General features: G+C 48.1%; 1 long non-coding RNA gene across 1 annotated transcript; it reads right to left on the reverse strand.

The window, feature by feature from the left end:
* Nucleotides 1-4,674: 4,674 nt before the first annotated feature.
* Nucleotides 4,675-5,640, reverse strand: LOC135819938 (uncharacterized). Its single transcript, XR_010554015.1, has 3 exons — nt 5,582-5,640; nt 4,997-5,044; nt 4,675-4,723 (listed from the first exon to the last, which is right to left on the reverse strand). It is a non-coding gene; the product is annotated as an uncharacterized LOC135819938 (long non-coding RNA).
* Nucleotides 5,641-26,887: the final 21,247 nt, after the last annotated feature.

The raw sequence follows: 26,887 nt of genomic DNA on the forward strand, positions 1-26,887 counted from the left end.
ATTCTAATTTCATTTCCTCCTCGTCTCCCTATTTCTTTCCAGAAAGTCTCTCTATACATCAGGGAGTCGTACTGTATTGGCAGCTACCCTAACGGGTCACGCCGCCCACCACCCAAGCATGGGTATGATGAGGGACAGTGGCAACAGAAACAAAAAAACAGCAAGCAGGGAGAGAAAGCAAGAGAAAGACGGCGATAGTAGTACATCTGGTGTGCGACGTATAGAAAAGAGAGATGACAAGAGATGCGCACAAAATAGGAAACAATAATTATTTTTGCAGTTCTGAAACAATCAACCAGGTGATGGAGTGTGGGCACCCGAAGTCCCACCTGGACTCCACTGGAAGAACATCCCACGCAGGGATATCAGCGATAGGCCAAGCGTTGAAAAACAGCCATGAGGACATATCGTCGAGAAGTCCACCGCGCTCGAACTGAAATTGCAGGTTCAAACAATTTCCCACGCGGCGTCAGGCAGCGTAACTCTTCTCCCTGCATCACCATCCATCTCCAGCAACCGTCTCCACTCACAGCTCATGCCTCTGCCACCACTGTACTCCTCCGAGCTTCGCAGTTTGAAACCATTCGGGGGTCAGCTACACCACCGCGAATGGAGAGACGAGGACGACAACGGTCGTGACTGAAAAGACACTGCCTTGGCGACCGCGTCGCGGAACCCTCGCCCCAGCAAATTCAGAAATACGCCAGGGGCAACTCTGGTGGACCCAGAGCCACCCCCTTGGCAAGACTAGTAAGAGGAACGACTGAAAACTCAGATTAAAACGGTGCTACGAAAAGTGCACCCGTCCCCTTCAAGCACAGTTGCAACACACAGGGAGTCGTATACATGTACCGTAAAGTACCGTTGATCCGCCCCCTCTCTAATTCCCGCCCCCTGTCGATTTTCTCCTTGTGAAGCGACTTCGGCGTATACAACGAAATACGATGTTGAACCGACGCATGCACTGCTGTACACAATACTTGCCAATCCAGGATCAAAATGTGCACAATCCAGCACATTGAGTCTGATCCTCTACTTTGTTGTACATCGTACTGCACTTGACAGCCTTGATCTAATTCCCGCCCCCTGCCGAAAACCCAGCTGGGAAGCGACATGGCGTGGGGGCAGATCAACGGTACAGTCGATGCGCCAAGTTTGAAAAAGCTGCAGAAAGGGTCCTCATTTTATTTGCAACCGCGGGAAATTTGAAGGGCATTTTGGTGGTGTTCTCAATTTTGCTGAAGGATTTAGACAACTGGTTGTGGAGACATTGTGGACAAACACTGAGATATCGATTGCTTTTGCGCAGTTCCAGTGCTTCGAGGGTGAGTGGAGAGCTAATCAAGCGGATTTTTGAATAGGTCTCCAAACATCTGATCACTTTTCTTCGACATTTTTGTTCCATTTTTTCAAATTCGAAATTCGTAGGTACGTCGCAGATTATTTCGGGCCGCTGCTTGTTGCAAGAGCGGAGAGAGAAAGCGTCCACACATATAGAGTCCCAAAGGAGGTACTCGCAGCGTCTGAAACGCTGGCAGGTGTCCGGCCACCCCATGCCCAAATATGGGCCGGCCAAATTTGGGTACACAATTGCACCCTGGTAGAGAGTGTGGACCCTGCTTTGTGTGCCAGGAGACACCACGTGATGCGAGATATACCCACCCAGCCTCAGTTGAAAACTGGGATAACACCAAACATCCAGGTATTAAACCAGATGCATGCATATGCAAGAAATGCATGAAGCGTTTGAAGGCACAGGCTGCACAGCAACACCAACAGCCACAAGCAACAACCACTACAGAAGCAGCAACAGCAGCAGCGTCAAGATTTACAGAGCCAGCAGAAATAGCAAGCACGGAAGCCATGGAGTTACAGTCATCACCCACACCAGATCAGCATGGACAGGGAAATGCGGTGCATGTATGTTCAGTTGCCGGCTGCGACTTGCCACGGCATGCAGCAGTGTCGATGACAGCTGCTGAACTACAGGCTGCGCTACAAGAAAAGATACCAGACATGTCAACTCTGTGCCTATGTAATAAGCACAACATGCAGCTGCATGATATGGCCCGCCCCACATGTGCCATGTGCAGCACACGCATCGTGGGCACGAAACGCAAATGCCCCAATGTAGGTGCTCTCCAGCACCAGCTGAATGTTGCGCATGGCATCAGTATAAGTGGCGATAGCACCCTGTGCCTTACATGCTACAAGGTACAGCTGGAGCTGGTAGATGCTGATGGAGAGAGTCGGAGCACAGACCACCAGCTCCAGGTGCTCCTCCAATCTCTGCGAAAGGAGACGCCATCTGCATCGAGGTGTGAAGCAGCTCTCATCTCAACGACCATATTCGTCGGGCAGACATTGTTCGAGAATAGGGCCCTTCTGCTCGCCACAGCTGCTGATCATCACTCAGCCCTAACTGATGGTGAGGCTGAGATGAACAATCGGTGGCTGCTATCCAGCCTACAGGCAAAGCTAGGCACGCATCTGCAGCACGGGTCATTTGGAGGGCGGAAGCAGGGCACACTGCTGTACCGAACTGGTTGTGACATGGCCTCGTGCTTATTCAAGTCCCTGGCCACTGCACGAGCTGAGACCCTGAAAAACGGCAGAACGCAGCAGAATGCAGAAGAATTATGCAGCAAAACAACATTTTCCAGTACAACAGATGCACTCGAGTCCGTGCCCAGACTGCACGACCTCATGAAGGAGCAGGCAGCGCGCTTTAAGCATCGGGAGCACGCTGATCCCACCTCCCTATCGGCAATGCAGCTAGAAGCAGTGATCACTGAAATAAACCCCGGTCTTTGGCGAAATGTGTGGCTGATGGTTTATGGTAATGAGGAAGGCGGCAAGCAAAACTGCCCAGCCAAATCCCCCTACCAACACGTCAAGCGCGTCCGTTGCCTGTTCATACTGTCCTGCATGATGCATGCAGCTGTGCCATCCTGCACGTTCCCCTTTCACTTAGCTCTATCTGACTTTGTTGAAGCACACAGCAAGTCGACAGAGCTCATGCGAGTCCTATCAAGGGTTGGTGCTACAGCAGGAATTGATACCTACAAGCGCTATCAGAAGACCATCATAGATAAGAACTCTGAGGCAGGGGTTAATGCCAACATCCCCTTTGCTAAGTTCTCCATCGCAACCATTGACAACATTGACAAGAACGAGCCTGGCAAGCGGATGTACTGTGGTGATCAGTCTAGGGGCTTCCATGGTACATCCATTCAGAGTGTCACCCCAAAGCCCCTAACTGGAGATATTACCTGCTGTAGCAACGAACGCCCAGCACCCCATCAAGGGTTCCATTGTTTTTCACAGCATGCCGAGCCACTTGCTAAGCGAGGCAGGTCACGTTCAAGAACGGCAGTTGAGCAGAAAAACCCAGCTAAAGTCCATCAAGGCATGCCTTGCCTACCTGAGACACAGTGTGACGACGCGCTCCAGTGTGTTCAAGAATCAGCCGTAATTGGTGATTGTGACCAGTCCACATCGTGTTCTGCAGGAAACACAGAGAACCCAGAGGACACAGCAGCAGTCTCTTATCACCAGGAAACCACTGCGCCTGCAGAATTGCCAGTAATTAACCTACAGCCGCCAGTGACAATCACCGTGAACCCAACTAGTTCCCCACCCGATATTCTACCGCCAGCAATGAGCGCAAAATGGTTCAACCGCAACAAGCTGACCATGGAAGCCTTTATACCCACAAATGAGGATACCGGCGTTTTACGATCTTTCAGCAAAGTACACCATGAGTTCCTTGCAACAGATGGCCACACCTCACTCAAGGGCCATTTCAAATCGACTTTCCCCTCGAGGCCTGAGCAGTCGAAGGTTCTCTACCTGGGTGTGACTAGTGATCCTGCTGACAGCAAGGACACAATGCTGAATGCTCTGCGCTGCCTGCAAGCATTGTATGGTGTTGGGCGCATGCTTACTCACCGCGTTGTTGTGGGTGATGGAAAGACGTATGATCACCTCCTCTCGCTCATAAGAGAGTACGGAGACGAACTAGCATGGCTGGTTCCATTTCCAGGAGATTGGCACCTTCTCAAGGCAATACATCCCGTGCTGATGAGAGTCTACTGGGATGCAGGCTTGAAATCTATGGCAGTGGCAATGGGGTATCGCGGAGATCTCCTGTCGGTGTTGGAAAAAGCCACCAACTTTCGCAAGTGCCACGAGTTTCTGCTACTTGCTCATGAAGCCATTGGTCGCACAATGCTCCAGAGGTGTGGCAACCCATCGGCTACATATGACCAACTGCAAGAATTCGCCACGGCAATGGCTGAACGTGATGACACCTGGCGATTCCGGGTTGATTTCTATTTCCAGCACATGACATCATACATTGGTTTATGGGTAGCGGTGCGTACTGGAAACTGGGATCTACGAGTAGCTGCAATCAAAGCTGCAGCCCCTTTGTTTCACGCTTTTGACAGAACATACTACTTGCGTCTACTTCCCCACCATCTGGCCCACGTTGCATCCATGCCAGGGGAAATCAAGGCACAGTTCCAGTCTGGGTCATTCTCCGTCAGCCTGTCAAGCAATGCATTCAGCTCAGTTGGACTTGATGAATGCCACGAGATGTGCATCAACAAAGACCTTAAAGCTGCAATTGTTCACCCGCGACCCGAGTACATTGATCGACTCGCACGGCATCTGCCACATCGTGGGCACGTGCTTCACAACTTCCAAGATGAGCTGTTCCCTGAATTTGCACAAGAAGACAGAAACAGGAGAGACCATAGTGCTGCAGCAGTCACCAAGAAACAGAAGGAGAGGTTGGAGAACTTGAAATCAATAATGGCTATCATGGAGAAGCACTCACTTCTACCAATGCCTACTGCCACTGGACGAGGGCTGGTCAATGTCTTCAGTGGTACGACTGCTACAGAAGAGCAAAGGCGTGACATGCTCCAGTTCTACACTATTGGAACGGCTGACTACAAAGCATATGTGGAATGTCGGATCATGCACCTACCATCTGCCAATCCTCCACGCCGACAACAGAGGCTCCGTACATTTGCACCTGCAACGAAGAAGAAACGCACAACCAATCAGAAGGAGAAGAATGATAAAGTGCGCACAACATGTCTGAAGAGACGGATAGCCTGGTCACAACTACATGGCCTAGCTGCCTCAGGTACGTCCTCTTGACAGTGTTGCATGCCCAGTGATGTGTAAACCGTTACCTGAATATGATACTGATCATGTATACTGATGTATGTGAATATAAAACACATTGTACCTTGTAAGCAATACAGAGAGCATTTGAAGGATAGCAATATGGATGTGCTCTGATTCGTGGTGGTCATGCATTGTCATGCATTGTCATGCATTGTCATAGCCATTCCATTGTAAGGCGGTAGGTCGAATGAATGGGGATAACCATGTGTTGCATCATTTCTTTGCTGTGATCAATGCACAGGTATTGGTGAGCAAATTATTGAAACTCCAAGGGCATTAACTGATGATGATGTCACACCTCGACGCGGAACAAAGTCAACAGTGACTAAGTGGTATGCTGATCGTTACCAACAGCAGAGCATAATCGTCAATCGCTTACCTGCAACCTTCGCAACCTCTCCACATGCAGTCATCTACGACAGCATGTTCTGGCTGAACACGTCTCCTCTGTCATCGCACACAAAGTTCGAAGCATACGCCAACTTTCTATTCAGCCGCTGGGTGAAAGGACCATTTGAAAAGAATGCCACCAGTGTTCACATGGTATTCGACGACAGCAACGTTGACATCGTAAGCCCAAAGAGCATCCTTCGCCAGGTGCGAGACAGCAGCACCCAGCACGAGGATTGTGCACAGGACCATACCAAGCCAATTTGTGACCAGGATCCAGTTCCCAAGAATTGGAAGCGCTTCCTATCGTGCCGACCATGCAAGCGACGCCTTGTGGAGTTCCTCAGCATGGCGAGTCTGCGACTTGTTCGCAGGACCTTCACATGCCATGAGCAGCAATTCGTCACGTCTGGTGGGTTCTCCGGTAACCTGGCAGGCAAGGCCCTTGGTATAATTGCTGGCAGGGCAGAGCTCTTTGAGTTTCTCTGCGGCAGCAATGCCGATGAAGGTGACTCCAGGGTTTGGAGGCATGCACTGCGACATCAGCACGCAATGGTGTACAGCCCGGACACCGACACCTTCCACATCGGTCTGCCACTTGTGTGCGGGCAGTCAGTTTTCGTGCAGCTGGACATGCCAGGTAGCCGGGAGCGAAGCTACATCTCTCTGAACGCCCTTCAGAGTAGTTTCATGGCTGATCCTGACCTGCAGTGTGTGCCGGCTAACAAGAAATGTCGCACCCTGCAGGTTGCCTTCATAGCCACGGGGTGTGATTATGTATCATTCTTCCGCTCCATCGGCAAGACGTTCTTCATGAACACCCTTGTGAAGAACGCAGCATTCATCACCGGAGGAAGTCGTGATGACGGGGTGCCAGGTATGCTGTGCGACACTGAGAATGAGTATGGCTTCCTGGCGTTCGTTCGCCTGATTGGTTGTGCATACCACCAGAAACACACGGCAGGATTTGAGGACAATGGCCCTCGGTCACTGCTGAGTCGGCAACAAGGAGCAACCAGCGAAGAACGCCACACTACATGGCTCAGTGACATACGAAAGGTGGTATGGAGCAGAGTGGAGCCAGAAGAGGACTGCCCTCCATCTTGGAGCGCCCTGCGTCTGCACTGGCAGAGAGTGTGCTGGGTGGCGAATATGTGGGCGCAGGCCAACCAGGACCAAGTCAATGTTCTGGATCCGAATAAGTATGGTTGGAGGACAGACGGCAACGCTATCAGTGTCGTCTGGGACACAGAAGAGCACATGGCTGCAGTTAGGTCACGAGTGATGCTGCTGACTCGTGGGTGCAGCTGTAAGTCTGGCTGTGTCACCAGGCGCTGCAAGTGCTACAGGTCTGGTCGCTGTGGTCCTGGTTGCAAATGTACTGGCTGCAAGAATGTTGTCAGCAATGTCGTCAGTGAGGACGGCAATATTCACCACTCCAACCCCGAGTCTGAGGAGAGTGGCAGTGATGAAGACTCAGATGACGATGCTGATGAAGACGCCAATGATGGTACCGTGCAGCATGGCGAGCCACTGGATGAGCACACACCCCAACCCGCGCTCGTCGACACCACCACTCCTGCAGAGATTGAAGAAGAGCACATGGAGCCATGATCGTCACAGTTCTGTGCAACTATGGAATAACTGTAAGTGTCAGTAATATTTTATAACCAGCTTTAACCACTTTTCATGAGACTTTGTTGTCGGTGTGTTCATGTATGTATTAATGCAGAGATCGATAGATTGCGAAAAATGTCGACATGCTGGTTGACAAAATATACCAAGGAGCTTCATTTTTGGTACTAATAGCTAGGCTTAGTCCCAAATCTGCCGTGACACGATACGCCTGTAGGGAGTAGTTCGAGTTGCTGCTGATTGCTCTGCTCTCCCTCCCCGTGCAGTTCAGTAACCCGCACGTAGTATCACAGATACATCGTATTCTCTCTCTCCCCCCGTTTACCCGCAGTTATTAGTATCCTATTCTCTTACTATGTGCTTCCATAGCTTTTACTATGTTCTTCCATAGCCACTTCTAGGCTAAGCCTTCGCCGTCATTTTATTGGGTCGTCATCCCGTTTGAATGTGCGAAGTGAAATAAAAACCAACCAACCAACCAACGATAGCCCTAGGGTTCATACATACGCACAAGGAGGAAAACGAGAAAACAAAGCTCTAAATGTTCACCTCGATGCAAGCACAAAATAATGTTACTTTTTTCAGATTGTTGTACTGCTCAATGGAATTTCGGGCCGCACCTTGTTGCATAGTCCGATCACATCCAATTTCACACTGGTAGAACCCAAGAGAATAACCAACAACTTACAATCGTAGCAACTGGTGTCCGTGACCGATGTCCGCCTCTGCACGCCCTAGAAGTTGAGCGTGCACGAAATACGAAAAAGGACGACGTCGAGGAAACCTCTCCTGATGGATCCCAAATCAACACAGCTAGTCTCAGTGGAAGGCATAGTACTAAGAAGAGAGTGGGGACGTGCCAGTAAACTAGTTTACAACAGCTACTTCATCCACGAAAAGCTGATATAGTCCATGATGGTTCACAAAATACCAAGAAAAACAATTGGGTCGGCGTCGTCGTTTTCACCTCATTATTTTCCCGCGGTTGCAAATAAAATCGGCCTCATCAGCGACTTGGCGCATCGACTGCTTACGGTACATGTACATAATATTGTGGCCAGCTGTTTGTAGCCAGCTGTGTTTGATGGTACGGTACGGTACGGGACAGATACGGGAGCCAGCAAATGGCCAGCTGTGCGATACGGTACGGGACAGATACGGGATAGCGCCAGGCGTGACACAAACAAACAAACAAACAAACAAACACCAAATTAAAGCTGTGTGGACCCTGGCTAGCGCCAGACGTTACTGAAGTAACGTCTTCTGCATAGCTACGGGAATTAAAGCTGTGTGGACCCTGGCTAGCGCCAGACGTTACTGAAGTAACGTCTTCTGCATAGCTACGGGAATAAATACTTCAGTAGAACATGTGGAACATAAATCTAATCATACAATAAATACTTCAGTAGAACATGTGGAACATAAATCTAATCAAGCATCAGTACATGTATTGCGAATTTCAACTTCAAACCACATGAAATCAAAATGATCACAAAGTGTATGGAGTCAGGAGGACTCCCTCCCTGTGTTCAACGAACACCTGGCCTGTCCTGTCCTGAACATTGTCATTTCCGGTTACATGTCCCCCTCGTGTGAGGGGCCGACAGACATGGAGAGTTGGGTTGAGGCGCTATGTCGCATCAACGACCTAGTGAGATTTCCTAGCCATTTCATTGATCCATTTGTTGCAGTTGTACTGTAGCTGGAATCCTCGGGTTGACTTGCAACAACGATCGCATTTGCTGCAGTGGGCTCTGCAGCAAGGTAGGGCGAGCCGCTGGCGGGTGTCACACGATGGTCCAGAAGGGGTGGTTTGGTCGTGCACTGGAGTAGCAGATGGGGGCATATCCAGGCATTTGTGGACGGCCAGTCCGCCAGGGCTGCGAAACCAGCGAAGACATGCGGTGTCAACGAACACATACACACATGTACACACATGCAGTATTGCGCACACACGTTATACTGCGCATCCACATGTACACATGTGCGTGCACCCCCGTCCCATCCCACAGACACACGCATGCAGCACGCACATTCATACACATGTGCGTGTACCCCCCCCCCCCCACACACACACACTCCTACCCGTACACATGTGCGTCTACCCCCCCCCCCCACACACACACACACACACGCACATGTGTGCACAGACGGATACACAAACACACGAACACACACACAAGATACGTGTAAGTGTACATGGTCTTCCTGCTGGGCCAGCACAATGGAAAATACCTCCATCAAGATGCTTGATGAAGTGTTATGATAATGGCACTTTTGTTTTTACAAAGAAGTGTGGGAAGGATTACAATGCGTTATAATTCATAATTTTTCTTCGCCTTGTACTGTGCAGACCAGAATGCTTCACCATGAACTCCTGGCTTTCCTTCGGCATGGTGTTCAGCTGCAGAGGCATCTGGTCCGGGGAGTACAAGTTGCTGGATGGCTGCACTGACACAGGATAGGTTTGCGTTGGCAATGCAATACGGCAGTCATCCCACATTATGAGCTACATGTTTGTGTAATTCATATTGTCGCTCGTCCAGCAACGTCAAGGCTCTGCATGTAAACACAGGAGAACACCATAATATTATACTACTCAGGGGATAATATTCTATAATTTTGGCCTATCAATATGAGTTCCTGTCTAAACCATGCCATGATAATAATTGCCATCTGCTCACAAAGTACCTTGCGTTGTAACAATACTCTGCTTAATCAGTACCCTCCGCCAATGATTAGATCCGCACGATACTCACAACGTATGCATCACTATGCTGTCTATTGACACTAATTCGGACTGAAATGCTCACTACTCTTCTCCCGTTTTCAACTCCCTCTACCTTATGAATATCCTACTTGACTGGTTTCATTTCTACCCTTTCCATTGCTGCCAGCTCTCAGTTTTTTTCAATGCACAGCACCACTTTGAAATTTTTGTGAGTTGATGTACACACACTTTCAAGTTGAAATTCGAATTACAATGATCAGATTTTTGTTCCACATGTTCTATATATTTTTACTTGTACTTGGTTGTGTTTTTTTGGTTGGTTGTTTATTTAAATTCGCAAACCGAACGGACTGAACATGTCCAATGACAAGGAAGCGAATGAAGTCCAAATAGCCCAGGAATGGGGACAGAGATGAAAAGAAAATAATGGGAACAGAAGGCTCTCGGCGAAGGAAGAAGAGAAAGGAAGGAAAGAAAAAGAATAATGGAGAAGAAGAAGAAGAAAAAGAAAAATCGTGGTCACGGCGAGAAGAAAGCTTTTAGCAAAAAGACAAAGGAAAGGATGAAGGAGAAAATGGGGAGACACATCGTGGTCACGGCCAAAGCCGGAGTAGCGGCAGGACACAGTAGACAAAACAACACCAGGAACAAGCACGCATGAAGCATGGGCCATGCCGGCCCAGAAGCGGGAGACCCCGAAAGGAAGAGCTTCTTCAAGCACAATAGCCTACTAATGAAGGGAAAGAAACAGCAGAGAGACCTACAGAGTCTAAAGACTGTCACTATCAGTTCTGAAACAAAAGCGAATTTTGTCAATTGAAAAATCTCACCTGTTAGTGTTGCTCACTAGCCACTAGTGACTAGCCTAATTATAGTCAGCGAGTGCGACAAGAAGGCACAACGCTGACAAGCGGTACATTCAGCGACCTGACACCCAGCTCTAACTCTTCTAAGAAGCGCAAACCAACAACCTTCCAACTTGGAAGGCTCATGTTAGGAAAGCTCCAAGAGAGGAAGGAAAGTGCAACGATGAAGAGCACAAGTAAAGTCCCACGGTAACAAGGAATGTCTAAAGTTACTCCAATTGTCTTCCCAACTCAGTTTCGTCATCATGCGGGATGATGACGAAACTGAGTTAGGAACACAGTTGGACATAATGGTCTTACTACTTCGAAGTACAACTTGTCCAAGTCTTTAAGAGCTACGAGTCAGGTCATTGGATGGCTCATAACTCCTTGATAGTTGTGTGCCTTCTTGTCGCACTCGCTAATTGTATACGATCTGGTGACGCTGGTGGCAGCACTTTCCCAAAGATGCCATAATGCTTCGCTAATTACGCTTTTCGCAACCGTGCCAAAACAAGTGCAAGTTGATAAAATCGCGTCAATATTTTCAGGAAAACAGTTGCAAACATCGCAACAAAAATGAGAGAGCTCATGTGCATAGAAAAATTCCAAACCCACCACCGAAAGCAGCAGAAATAGCAGAATTGCGGCGACAGCAAACTCTTTACCCTTTCCTTTCTGCTATGAACCACAAATTTACATAGTGCAAGAACACCGTATGCATCTTTAATCATTTCAGTGCAGAACATGTCCCTTCTTAACACATAGTTCAGGGTTAACCTTTAAAAGAATGTACAGCAACTCTTGTTTTAAGTTGTTTTTCTTCTCTCTTTTTCTTTCCCTACTAGTTGCTGTTACACTCACTGATCCTTATGCACAGATATACAGCATTCCCTCACTAGTGGGACCATTGTTATTAGGCTAGGGCCTGTTTTGGACTTCCCACTCTAAAATTTATAAAGAATACAAACAAACAAACGTCTCTAAAACAGACAAATGTAATACAGATCTGTCAAGGGCCACAACTGGGAAAACACCATCTTTGTACCAATCACAACTAATACTAACCAACAGATGAACTTCAAACCTCGACCCTTCTCTAGAACCTTAAACACACTTCTACTAAACTACCAAGAAGAGGACACTAGAAGTGACACGACAAACAAAACGTGTGGAAATAGGGTGGATGTGCTGATGGGTTGGCTTGAACGCTTTCCGCACCGTGTCCACTGTTATTGGGATTATGCGTGTTTGAATTGTGACCTCATTCCATCAAGTACACAACAAAAACAGCAGCCATTGCGAGCAGACCACCGGATGCAGCTCCAGCAGCCAGTCTTGATCCCTACCATGGGGCTCAGTGTCAGCGGCATGCATTACAAGAAAGAGCTGGCCTTCATCTGTGGAAGCACAAGCCAACCCGACAGCCGTTGTTTATCTCAGCTACCTGGGAGATTACCTGGGAGATTACCTGGGAGATTACCTGGGAGATTACCTGGGAGATTACCTGGGAGATGCCTTCATATTCCTCACTGTACACATGTATTGTTTCTCCTATTTCAATATTTGTCACGTGATTCACTGAACCTAGTTGGTACTCCGCCGCATCGCAAACCATCAAACCAACGTGTGCACCTCACATCATAGTACTTGTACACACTTAGATTTGACTGTTAACGTTGAAAACATAAATATACTTTCAACTTGTGTAATTTAACTCGGATACTGAGCCAATAAATATGGAAGAAATCACATGGAAACGCGTTACGAAGCAACTATCCACGATTGTAACACGATAATAATCATTTTCAATTCAATGCAGAAGGTGAGAACAAAAGTGCATTTTTCAGAATTCCTCCAACTAATTTCCTTTCATTGCGAGCGGTATGTGCATAGAAACTCAGATGAGCGGAACTAAGGGAATACAGAAAAGCCAAAATATATTGATAACTTTAGGATTCAGCACACGAAGCACAGAAGCCATAATAATCTATTCAAACATTAGGATTCCATCTTTTTAGTACGTAAACCAAAATCGACCACACTAGTGAAGTTCTTTATCTTCACTTTCGTGTCAGCGATTTGATTACGGACCAGTTGCACACAGACCCACACCGGTAAATGAAAACAATAATTGGACAATGGGAGGAAAATGGAACAAGAAAGAAAATTTGATTTCAACAACGTTGGGGAAGTGACAACAATGTTAAACATGGGTTTGGGGGGAAATGATAATGAGTTGTGTGACAGTTGCTGACATTGTGGCAAGACACTAGCACACCTTCTGCAGGTGAACTCCATGCAGACAAATACACCATCCTGTTACAACAACAACTCAGGTATACATGCATTCTCTGGCTGGAAAATTCGTACAAATTCTTCCAGTGGATTAGCAAAGCGGAGTTTCATCTGAAATAGAACAGAAATGTACAAGACAGGATATGAGGTCAACGAAAAACTCAATAGAAACTGAAGAAGTGTCCTATCAGTTGGAAATGTCCCAAAGACAAGTAAAACTAATGGGATTTGTAACATATTCATAAGTATGAGGGGAATGCGCAAACGGGGAAAGTCTGAAGAAGAGATTGACAGTAACACAGCGCGGGGCGTTGTGTCAAACGTTTGGACTTCCCAATCTAAATAAAGAATACAAACAAACAATAAACCCTCCCCCCTCCCCCGAAACGTCGCAAGTTCGCCAATGATGCTCTAACCACTGCGCTATGGTGTAGCTGTCGTTCCTTCTTAGACTGCTCCACCGTTTCACCATCGTGAATGGGGAATATGAATGTGGCCAAATAGCTCAGTGTAGAGTAGTGGTTCATAGAATTTTAGCAAATAGCCAAACTGTTCGCAGCTTCTAAACCCGAAGTGGTGTGATGTTGGTGCTGTCGTGCACTTAATTTATTTTTGAAGTACATGTTCAGTTCTGGAGGCAGTTTACATCTATACAACATGACTCGAGCTTTTCGATAATGGACAGAACAAACACACAAGCTTTTTTAACTTTAATGGGTGTGTTGAATAGCATCCATGTTGTGATTAAAATTGATTCCACGTGTCATATGTACATATGGATTCTTTTTCTGCCGCTGTGTTCTTGAAGACCATTTAGATGTTTGTCTACACTTTCTCCCACATCCTGAGGCTCCACAGCAGCCACTTCATCATCTCTTATAGCCATGCAAACATTTCAACTGCTATTTCAAATTTCAGATAGCCGAATTCTAGCACTAGTGACTTCGTCTGGAGAATATTGAACATCCTTTTCAAAATGAACTTAGAAGTTGCGATTTCGGCGGTAATATTCATGAAGTTGATTGTTCCAAATGGAAACACACCCTTCTTGCCGAACTTGACACTTGACTGACTCACGACTGACATCCAGAGCGCACGAGTAGCACGTCGCACCTTCCACTCGGCAAACTTGCAAGAAAGCACCACTCCCTGCTCAATACACAGTGTTTCGGGGAATTCACCCCTCATCCGTTGAGCTTGAGTAGGCTGAGGAAGATTGTGCCCGAAAAGCACCACTTATATACTGCTCTCCAGGCCAAACCATCACCAGGGATACAAACTTACAGAGACGCTTTGTGCCAATCTTCCTAAGCCTACTCAAGCTCAACTGATGAGGGGTGAATTCCCCGAAACACTGTGTATTGAGCAGGGAGTGGTGCTTTCTTGCAGGTTTACCGAGTGGAAGGTACAACGTGCTCCACATGTGCTCCGGATGGCAGTCGTGAGTCAGTCAAATGTCAAGTTCGGCAAGAAGCATGTGTTCCTAGTTGGAACAATCAACTTCATGACTACCGTATTACCGCCGAAGTCGCAACTTCTAAGTTTGTATTGTTGTCCCTCACGTGGACGTGCTCTCAATGTATGCAGTATAAGAAAAAAGATTGATGAGGTGCGGGAATATTTAACTAGACGCGGCATCCACATATTTGGTATTGCGGAGAACTGGCTGAAACCCTGCTTAGCCGATGGAGAGTTGACAGTGCCCCACTACCGTCTCTTCAGGAAAGATCGTGTAGCTCGGCATGGTGGTGGAGTGGCAATATACTGCCATAAATCCATTCCAGTACGGAGGGGGCATGATCTTGAAGTCCCACACTTGGAAGTCATGTGGATAGAGATCTGTTGATCACGCACTCCGGTGCTGGTTGGTTGTGCCTATCGACTACCGAACCAGCCTGTTAGCTACTGGGATGACATGGAAGAGGTACTACACAATGTTTATCAATGTCGGCATGAATCCATAGTCCTAATTGGTGATTTGAATGAGGACTGTGGAAATACACCTGCAGCCCAGGGCACACATTTAAGAGAGCATGTCTGAGAAAACCAGAACATATGTGCAAGTCGATCTCTCAGATTTCGCTCAAACTTTGCAGGTAGGTTTGCTTTGGGGTGTAGATCGACATTCCAAAGCCCGCACAAAATCTTTTGAAGGGAACCATGAAATTGGTATACCCCTCAATATTGGCCCAATATTGGCACGATTTATGGGTCAACAAACGAGCCACGGCACAGCGTGCAAGAACAAGCTACGAACAAAACTCCATCAAGCCATCATTACCTCACCTTAGAAGAGTTCTTGGGGCAGCACCACTTAGCCACGCCAGCATCCCAGAAGACGAGGGCAATCATCCCTTGACGCCACAAATGATCGTCTTGAAAATAGCCAAATTACAAGCGCTGATAAAACAGCGGGCTACGTCCTCAATTAGCAAACACTATACACCGGCAGATAGTAGAACATCTCTTCTAGCACTGAGGACATGTCCCCCATCATCCTTTTGGGGTTTTCTTGAAATAAACAATTTTGAATTTTTCCACTCGACCATTCTGAAATACGTCCAAACTCATACCTGCGCAGGAAAGCTCGCCCCTCCGCGACGTCTAGTCAGCAATTTCTACTCCAACACCACTCCCAACGCTGCAGAACAAAGTGTATTGTTGACTCTGACAAGGAAAAGCAGCGGTGATCACTTGTCACTCCAAACGACAAGCTTCTCCTTGCGCCACCAACATTTTTCGTTGCAACAGTTGATGCAAAAGTGACTGAATTTTTGCGTGTAGTTTTTGGATTTTACTGCAAGAGGAATGAAGAAATCACGTGGATCATGACGTAGAATAATGCTTTCTGGTACACGACACAATGCACACGATCATGATCGTTCCTGAGGCGCTATTCGAAACGGACCATGAGGGAGGAGGTAAGATGCATTATATTTCTTGCATGCTCTGCTCAGAACATGCAGAAACTATCGTTATAACGCTAGCAGTATTGCATTGGCAAGAATTCTTGGAGATATTTCCTCTTGCAGTAAGAACAGGGATGAATTTTTTCATACTAACCTCGCTCATCCCGAACATGGTTCAACAGGAACTACGGCTGGTTTACATGCTGATGATCCACGTAGATCTGCAACAGCAAGGAATGAGCGTGGTCCATGCCATCAAGGTCGCTTGGAGTTGACCAGCGCGCGGCCAACACTGGTTGCATGAAGTACATGTATGCACACATGGCAGATTTCTTACGTCATGAACAACGTGATTTGACCCTACTCGCCCTACACTGTGCTGCATGTTGAGGGAAAGTCCCAGCTGGTAGGCCTACAACACGACATGCGTGCTCTTGAACAGGACATCAAGATGCACTTGATCCGATCTAGATCAACGGGTGATCCACGTAAGTGCAGGAGCGCTTGATCAAGGTGACTCGGAACAACTGCTGAACCGTGATCTACGAGACCTGGCATTCTTGTGTCACGAGGCACGTGATTTCATCATTCCTCTTGCAGTAAAATCCAAAAACTACACGCAAAAATTCAGTCACTTTTGCATCAACTGTTGCAACGAAAAATGTTGGTGGCGCAAGGAGAAGCTTGTCGTTTGGAGTGACAAGTGATCACCGCTGCTTTTCCTTGTCAGAGTCAACAATACACTTTGTTCTGCAGCGTTGGGAGTGGTGTTGGAGTAGAAATTGCTGACTAGACGTCGCGGAGGGGCGAGCTTTCCTGCGCAGGTATGAGTTTGGACGTATTTCAGAATGGTCGAGTGGAAAAATTCAAAATTGTTTATTTCAAGAAAACCCAAAAAGGATGATGGGGGACATGTCCTCAGTGCTAGAAAAGGTGTTCTACTATCTGCCGGTGTATAGTGTTTGCTAATTGAGGACGTAGCTCGCTGTTTTATCAGCGCTTGTAAATTGGCTATTTTCAAGACGATCATTTGTGGCGTCAATGGATGATTTCCCTCGTCTTCTGGGATGCTGGCGTGGCTAAGTGGTGCTGCCCCAAGAACTCTTCTAAGGTGAGGTAATGATGGCTTGATGGAGTTTTGTTCGTAGCTTGTTCTTGTACGCTGTGCCGTGGCTCGTTTGTAGACCCATAAATCGTGCCAATAATGGGCCAATATTGAGGGGTATGCCAATTCATGGTTCCCTTCAAAAGATTTTGTGCGGGCTTTGGAATGTCGATCTACACCCCAAAGCAAACCTACCTGCAAAATTTGAGCGAAATCTGAGAGATCGACTTGCACATATGTTCTGGTTTTCTCAGACATGCTCTCTTAAGCAACCTGATGGCCCCGCTTGATCTCCAGAACTATGTTTCTTCACCCACTCTAGTGCCCAGTCAGTCTGCCACCACACTTGACGTGTTTCTATCATCAAGTCCCATTTCAGGTACCTGCGAAACAGTCCACCTGGACATTGGTGACCAATATGCCGTGCTAGCACAATTTACCTGTAAGAAAGCCAGTACCCATCACTAATACTTCGCTTAGGGTCAGCCGACAGATGTATAAAGTAGACTGGAATTGCTTCGAGCATGATTTGAGCACTTCCCTGAACACACTACCACCATAATGAGGATATAGATGCTGCTGCTACTAATATTATAGACAGGGTAATGGCTATATTGGACAAACATGCTGCACTCGTCCAAGTACGGGAAAGGGCTCGTCGACCTTGCCCTTGGGTGACTGAAGAGTTAATGAAATGTGTCAGGAAACGAAATAAATTGCACCGCCAGCTGCAACGTAACCGGCATGATGATAGTCTCCATGCCCAGCAAAGAACTGCTCGTGCGACTGCCCGGCGAATGGATCGGAAGATGAAAAATCTGTACTTCTTGCATCAATGCACCACTTCGAACCAGCGTAAACTGTGGACCGTCATGAACACAGTAACTGGACGAATGAGGAAACAACAATCTGTACAAGCCCCTTTACAGAAACTCAGTCAGACTTTTAGTAATGTTGTTCATGATCCTACAAGGCCAGCTATAATCCCAGTACCGTGTGGATCGATGACTGAAAACAGTCTACAAACACTCCACCCTGTGTCAGTTGCAGATGTTGCGACATACTTAAAAGCGGTGGACCCAACCAAAGCAGCGATTCAGTCCCCGGGATTATCTTGCAGAAGTGTGCTCCAATTCTCGCACCGACACTGTCGCAAGTCATCAATGCCTCTTTGTCTCGTGGTGTTCTGCCAAAGTGCTTCAAACACTCCCATATTAGTCCTCTCCACAAATCCGGTGATCCTTCATCAGCAGGTAATTACCGTCCCGTTTCTCTTCTGCCCATCATGTCCTGTATTCTCGAGCAATGCGCCAAGAAACAGTTAACTGATTACCTACACCAGAATGAATTCTACCCACCTACCCAATTTGCTTACAGACCCCGCCACTCCACAGAGGATGCATTGGTCTTAGCAGTAAACCGGCGGCAGGCAGCCAGGTCCAGTCGGGAGTATACTGGCATTGCTATGCTTGATATGTCGAAGGCTTTTGATCGAGTCCAGCACGCAAGACTTCTGGACGAGCTTTACACCATTGGCATTGGGGGAGTTGCCCTCCAATGGTTCAGCCATTACCTGAGTGATCGAACACAACAAGTTTGTGTGGTGGACAACTTGTCTTCTCCTGTTAACTGCACAAAGGGCGTTCCACAGGGAAGTGTTCTTTGGCCGATTTTGTTTGTGCTTTACACTCGCCAACTGGGTTCTGTCCCACCCCATGCTGTCCCTCATCAAGAGTTTGCTGACGATATTATAATTGAATACTCGAACTCTGATATCGCACAACTCAGCACAACTGTCACGAAGGCTGTGACGGATGCTGCACGTTGGCTCAATGATATCGGCCTGCTCATAAATGCCAGCAAAACACAGGTCTTGTTTATCCAGCCCCCATGGAGAAACTGTCCAACCACCTCCTGTGTTCTGTGGCACTGATAAGCTGGATGTGACATCCACAGCGAAGTACCTAGGCATTGTTGTTGATGACACATTGAAATGGAAACCCGATGTAGAGCATGTTGAATTCTTTATTCTCACAATGGCACCATCGACAATAAGAGATAAATTTATGAGAAGGTGAGATTGTGGGTTAAACAGTTGGAAAGTGATTTACATCACTTTGAACTTTACAAGTATGCGAGAGGGTGAGCGCTGCAGGAGCAGATTGAGTTAATCAGCAGTGAGCAGATTTCTTGTTTGAAAGCAGGTCGGGAGGAGACGTCACGAATGCTAGCAGGGAGGGCATTGTAGTATTCTAGGGACTTGTACAGTGGGGAGTCTTTACAGCGATCGCTTCTGGAGGGCGGGAGGTGCCAAGTGCGTGCGTGTCGAAGGCTGTACTGGGCCGTAACTTGAGTGGGGGTGTTGAGCATACGTATGTGTTGTGGGGCATATTGGTATTTTATGGAGTGAGCAAGAAGGGTGAGCTTCACTTTGCGGCGAGAGAACATTGTCGGCATGTTGTAAGAAAGATTGCGCAGATTGTTGGCCAATTGTGGCGGCATGGGCTGTGCCTAACACTGTCGACACGCCGGTCATGGTACATCAGCATGCTAACCAGTCATTTGTCCTATGCATCGATTGTATTTTACCCCAGCCTTACAGCCGCACTTCTCAAGAAGCTCACTAAGATCAGTAAATCCTGCATTCGTGCTGTTCTGCGCTTGCCACATCGTACCCCAACTGTGCCTCTCTTTATCCGCCTTCATATTTCCTCCCTTGTACATCTTTATAAGGAAAAGATTATTGTTTTTGTTCATAGATGCCTCCACTCAAATGCAAGCATTCTTTTCTCCGATTTTTTCATTGAATTTACCCGGTAACAACCAAGATCAAGCTATTCGTCGCAACACCCGTGGCCAAGCCACGCACCTTCTACAAGTACCTTTTACTCGCGGCCCTGCTTGGCGGTCGCTGATACAGTTTATGGGCAGCATTTACTGGAATATGCTTCCAGCTGACATTCGAAGCCTGGACGGCACTGTGAACCTAAGGTTACATTTGAGACGGGACCATATTGATGTACTTTCTGTCACCAACTGATCTTTCTGTTGCATCTATTCTCCAACGTATTCTGCCCGTATTCTACAAACTCATAATTTCTCATAATCTTTCACAAAATGCAGCATATTTTCTATCAATTCATAAAATGTATGTCTGTCATACCCTAGATATTAGGTTAATCTTCATCATTAGCCATCCATGCAATTTCTTCATCATTTCTAGGAACTGGCCCCTGGCCGGTGAGAAGGCATCCTTGCCTGTAAATCTGATGAAGATATATAAAACACGGCATCTCACCTTGTCATAAACTTATCTCTTATTGGCGATGGTGCCATCGGGAGAATAAAGAATTCGAACAACAACAACATGCGATTAGTTGTTGGAGGTGACGGCATTGTGAATAGCTATACTGGCTCTCAACGTCTGTTTAGCACAACTCCATGAGCGACTCCGACTCACGCTGCTACCAGGGGCTTCACGAGGTGTTTGTCGCGCTGGAAACAAAGCGTCTTTGTAAGTTTGTGTCCCTGGTGATTATTTGGCCTGGAGAGCAGTATATAAGTGGTGCTTTAACTTCGGGAACGGACACGATAATAATTTACCTTTACCTTACCTTCAAAGGAACAAGCAGTCGTTTGTAGTCATGGCGGGTGGGAGCAGTTTTGGCGCTCCTGCGTCCGCTTCCATACTGTTTAGAAGAGAGCCTGAGTGGCCGTCAGATCACGTTTTCTATATAGAGGAACTGTCCAAAAATGGAGTTAGCCCTGCTGAGCTGAAGCAGGTGGATTTACAAGGGAAGCCTGGCTGGTGCCTCGTAGCACTGTCCTGTGAAGCCGCACGCGACCGGCTTGTATCCTCTGGATTGTCAATAAGCGGAAAGGCTGTACCTGTTACTGTGGGCGGCAGTGAAGTAATCACAGTATCGGTATTTGGATGCCCATTGCATTTACATGATGGAGCAGTTGCAAGTTCTTTGGGGGCATTTGGAGATATTCATGGCCCAATAACAAGAAAGATCGTGGAGCATGGTGATTTTTCAATCGAAACGGGAACCCGCCATGCAAGGATGAGTTTGAAGAAGAGCATGCCGTCTACTGTGCGTATAGGTTCCGGTAGTAATATGGTACGGGTTTGGTACCCAGGTCAAACGCAAACATGTTTTCGATGTCAGCAAGGCGGACATGAGGCAAAGGCCTGTCCAAATCGCCTCACCCACACAGGGAGTACGACAAATCCATGGGGTCGGGGTCCACCAGCCAACCGCCAACTGGCCAGTGGCGTGGGGTCAGGCAAACAGGACTCATCTGCTGTAGGAGGGTCGGATGCAGAAAGAGTAGCAGGACGAGAGGCGGGAAATCCAAGCTCATTGGATCAGCAGCCTCCCTCGGCTACGACAGCGAACCGCCAGCTTGCCAGTGCTAGTGGCGTGGGGTCAGACAAACCGTACTCGGACTCATCTGCTACAGCTACAGGAGGATCGGATGCCGAAAGGGATGCATCCAGGGAACCCGAATCTGCCTCAGTGGGAGGCACTGAGGGTGAGCCGGACTTCACTCTAGCTCTGTCCCCCGACAGCAGCTGGGCTGAGGAGTCAGATGGAGGAACCCCCACCCCCTCCCCACCGCAGCCTGACTCCACCATGTCTCTGGCCCACTCTGATCCTGCTAGTGACGAAGACAGAGCAATGGCCCTACTGGCTGACTGCACTAAGAGCAACAGCAAAGCAGGCACCAACAGCAAACGGCAGCGAAGCTCGACCTCCCCCTCAGCTGAAACCGAATTCACCGAAGTCCGTGGAAGAAAGAAAAAGAGAAAGGGTCCAGCTGGCACCAAGCAGAACACTTGGCGTTTTTAAATCTTAGAAACACGTTCAGGACTTTTTTGTTTTTAGGAATTTAAGCTCTAGGTTTACATTTTGGTCTTTTTTAGCTTTTCGTTTTTTCTTGTTGTTTCTTCCATGGTTGCTCCATTTCGCCTCTTGTGCACAAATGCGTTCGGGTTAAGTAGCAAGTTAGGCGACTTCCAGCACGCGTTGCTACAGCACAACCCTGGCGTCGCAGTGGTAACCGAAACAAAGTTCACAACAGAGAAGGTCCAAGTGTCGGACACGATATTCCCGGGCTATAGCCCTCCATTCAGGCTTGACCGCGCAGCACACGGTGGTGGAGTTGCAATCTGGGTGCGATCTTCTCTCCCAGCGTTGATCATCGATGAACTGGCCGCCCCCCCCCCCCCCCCCCAGCATGAAGTCTTGTGGGTATCCATCCAGCTCAGCGCCGGGCACAAGATTGTCCTGGGAGGTGTCTACCGGCCGGGTTCTTGCGGGCCCGGTGACCTCTCACTTATCCATCATCTCGACGACACCCTTCCTTTGGCCCGTCAACACGGCGCTAGTCTCATTCTTGCTGGGGACTTTAACGTTCACAACCGTGCCTGGCTAAACAGCTCTAAGACCACACCAGCGGGCGAAGCACTTGACGACACTTGTGCCGCGCACCTCCTTACGCAGCATGTTCAGACTCCTACTCGTGGCGACAATACCCTTGACCTCGTGATGTCTACCTTCAACTCCCCAGTATTGACAACCGCCACACCCCCTCTTGGGCGGTCTGACCACGTTATCGTTCTATCCGACTTCGTAGGCATATTACCTTGCCACGAGCGTGCAGCAAAGCGAACTGTCTTGCGGTACAAGAGCGAGCTTTCCTTTCCAACTCTCCATGGCACGACATCATAACTGATGACCCGGACACCTCCTGTGCGCGGGTAACCTCCACTATCAGAGGCGCAATAGCCAGGTTTGTCCCATCTAAGGAACTTACCACGAGGCCGAGTGATCCAAAATGGTGGACACCGGAATGTACAGCTGCTATGAGGGGAAAAGGACAAACGTTGGCGTTCCTGGAGAAACCACCCGAACGATCTTTCACTCAAACAAGCTTTCCTCCGCTCCGTTACCACAGCCGTCATCATCCTAAGGCGATCCCAGGAAGCTAAAGAGGCCAGTATCCGTCACAGCCTGTCCACGGGCTCACTCAAGGACAAAGAATGGTGGACCAAGTTAAAGTATGCTAGTGGGGACGGACGTAACACGGACATTCCTCTCATTGTTGATGCGGGCGGACGGGAGTTGGCAACAAGCCATGAGAAATCGGAGGCCTTTGCTACTTTTTCTCCAGGAAGTGCAGTGTCACTGGCCAGGATCTTACTTCTGACGACTTACCTGACCTTGTTGCAACCGGAGCACCGGCACTCGCAGCCGTTCATTTTCGCCCCGCCACTGTCTACCATCTGCTAGCGCGACTCGACATATCAAAGGCGACTGGTCCTGACGGCATTTCAGCCCGGGTCCTGAAAGAGTGTGCCAAAGACCTTGCGAAGCCTTTGTCCCAGCTATTCGCTCTCTGTTTCAGGTGCGGAGTTCAACCAGAATCTTGGAAGACAGCTAACGTGGTACCGATGCACAAACGGTCCTCGCGCTCTGTTCTGAATAACTACCGCCAAGTCTCGTTATTATGCATAATGTCCAAAGTAATGGAAACTACTGTCAATCGCCAACTGATGAACCATCTTGAGCGCCAGCAGCTCCTCACTGCCCACCAGTTTGGGTTCCGTAGAGGTCTCGGCACGGCAGACGCACTACAGGCGCTTCATAACGCCTGGGTGGACATCGTTGGCCAAGGTGGCGCGGCACGAATTCTCGCAGTCGATATAGCCGGGGCCTTTGACCGGGTCTCCCACGTGGGCCTCCTCTACAAGGTCCGGCAGCTCGGCATTACTGGCACTCTCCATAGCTGGCTATCGTCTTATCTTGACGGCCGTTCACTCCAGTGCTTAGTCGGCGGTCAGATTTCTTCTCTCTACCCAATCTCTGCAGGGGTGCCCCAAGGCAGTATATTGGGCCCTACGTTGTTTCTAATATACGTGAATGACGCTGCCGATGTTCTTGATGGCAATGCTCAGCTTGAGGCCTACGTGGACGATACAACACTATACAGTCTAGTATCCTCAGCTCAGTGCCCTCGGGACGCTGCACACACTTTGCAGGTATCCACAAACCGCCTGCATGAGTGGGGTTGCCGGTGGAAAGTGTCTTTCGAGCCCAGCAAGTCACAGGCTATGACTGCTACCCTCCGACGCACTGACCTAGACCTGCCCCAAATCCTGTTTGGTGGTACCCCTGTACCGGAGGAAACCAGCATATCACTGCTTGGTGTTCGATTTGACTCCAAATTGTCCTTCGCTAGTCACCTCAGGACCGTGACCATCCGCGCCCAGCAGCGCCTCGGCTTTCTCCGACGAGCGGCCCACATTCTAACGCCAGCTGGCCGAACGACTGTCTACAAGGCATTCGTGAGGCCCCTGATGGAGTATGCCCCGCTTGTGTGGATGGGCACGCCAGCCAGCCACATCCAACGTCTGGATAATGTTCAACGCCGCGCACTGCGCATCATTGGCCCTGGTGCAATTCTCCCGAGTCTGGCTGTCCGCCGGACTGTTGCTGCTCTCTCGTGCATGTACAAATTGCATTTCATTACTGGTCCTCCTCAGCTACTTGCTGTATTGCCACCGCATCGCGTTTCTCCAACCAACCCCAGAACCAGGAACCAGCACAATAATGCCACCACCCACGCCTATCAGCTGTCAGACACGCTCCCTGTCTCAGCTCCTTCCGTCGTGAAGCGGTCGTTCCCGTACTGCTGTATTGGCGCATGGAACTCCCTTCCTGACAGGCTGCTGTCGCATCCCCCACACAAAACACGTTTTCAGTCATTCAAGACAAAGGTCTACCGACACCTGAGAGACAGCAACTGGTACTGGGCAACAGATTCCCTGTAATTTTTCGAGCTCGTCGCTTGCCGGACCCGCTAATCCGCGTACCTGGCCTTGCTCAGAGTGCTCAGCTGTGTTTTGCATACATGGAAAAACTTGTTATGATTCTTTTCTTTTCTCTGCTTATTCTTTTACCAGGCGTGGGCCATCCCCTGGATTATCAAAATGGGTGCCTTATTATTTTTCTGTTTTTTAGCTTGTTTTCTTTACATTTCTTTGTGCGAGTTTCGTTTCAGATCTATTAAAAAAGTTCATAAGTTTTGGTTGATGAAGTTTGAATTCTTCTATTCTCACGATGGCCTGTGGCCAATAAGAGAAAAATAAGTACAGGCACGAAGTTGACATGTACATTGTACATCAGTCCAAACACTGATAATAAACAATCTTTTTCATCTTGTTTTTATTTTTCTAAACACCTACCGGTACTTTTACCCATTCTACTTCCCCATAGCTAGATCTAGCTTTGCTTTACATTTCTGTTTCTTTTTCCTGGTGCGTGCTTGTGGCATTGAAGCCGAGACCTTTGGTCGGTGGAGCCCCTGGTACCTCACCATCACTGCTGCCCAGTGCAGCCCCTGCTCAGTAGCTGTTTGTTTTTGTCCACATAATTATTTATTTTACGAGTTGGGTTTGTGAATAATAGAAAAATAATAATAAAAAATAAATAAAATAAATCTTCCTCAGCCTACTCAAGCTCAACTTAAGTGGGGTGAATTCCCCGAAACACTGTGTATTGAGCAGGGAGTGGTGATTTCTTTCAGGTTTGCCGAGTGGAAGGTGCAACGTGCTCCTCGTGTACTCCGGGTGGCATTCATGAGTCAGTCAAGTGTCAATTTCGGCAAGAAGCGTGTGTTTCTGGTTGGAACAATCGACTTCATCCTTTTCAAATTTGAACAAGCGATGAGGAAACTACAATCTTAGGATCGCAATGAAGAGAAAATGCTGAACGTGTGGCTGCTATATTTTAATGGTGAGAAATGATGGACATTTTATCTGCTTTTGCCGCAGAACATGATCCAACTGAATGGCTTACTTCCCAATTGCCAGCAATAAAGATGATGTCATAATATATCCCCTTAATTGATGGTCCTGAAAACTCTAGCAGTGCAACCCTTACCCTCTTCTGAAGTTAGCGTTGAAAAACTGTTGATTCTTCGGTCCCATTTTTGGACGATTGGGATGTTTTGCCGGCGACGCTCTCCACCGATTGGGATGCTTCACTGGCAGGACCCCTCTCAAACGGGGATTGTTCTATGTTGTTGCCCTGGTCAGATCCTCCACTGCCAATTCCTGCTTGGTTCTTTGACTGTCTCATCGCTTCTTTCAGAACTGTTGATTCTTCGGTCCAATTGTTGGACCATTGGGATGTTTTGCCGGCAAAGCTCTTGACAGATTGTAATGACTGACTGGCCAAACGGTTAAAAACCGAGTCCAAATCTTCGCCAGATCCTCCACTTCCACTTCCCTCCTGGTTCTTTGCCTGTCTCCTCGCTTCTAAAGCATTGGAAAGGTAAAATATCGAGGAATAGAACAATTTCCTTAGAATGTTGGAAGTCCTGCGCTGAGTTTTCTTTTCACTCGCAAAGACCTGCATTCCCCAAGTGAAAGGGACTGCCAATGGAAGGTGACAATACAGAGAGCGGAGCAAAACCAGAGAAACCTACCTCAAAGCGCTCAAAAATAGTATTGGGAGTTTAAGTGCTCGAATTGAGATGTATGTATTATAACAAGTGCAGGTGCAAAAATGTGTGGATGTGAAGGATTGATGGCATCAGGGCATCCGTCCCGGGGTTCAATTGCAGTTGCCCCTGCCCCCAGAAAGGTTAATACTTGTGTAGTTTCCCTGCCTGGCTAGTACGGAACTTTACCTGACGTATATTTAGTGTATCCCCGTCTGTTAGCGTATAGGGTCTGTTGCATAAAAGCTGCTTGCCATTT

This window comes from Sycon ciliatum, chromosome 6 (genome assembly GCF_964019385.1).
Source record: "Sycon ciliatum chromosome 6, ocSycCili1.1, whole genome shotgun sequence".
NCBI lineage: Eukaryota > Metazoa > Porifera > Calcarea > Leucosolenida > Sycettidae > Sycon > Sycon ciliatum.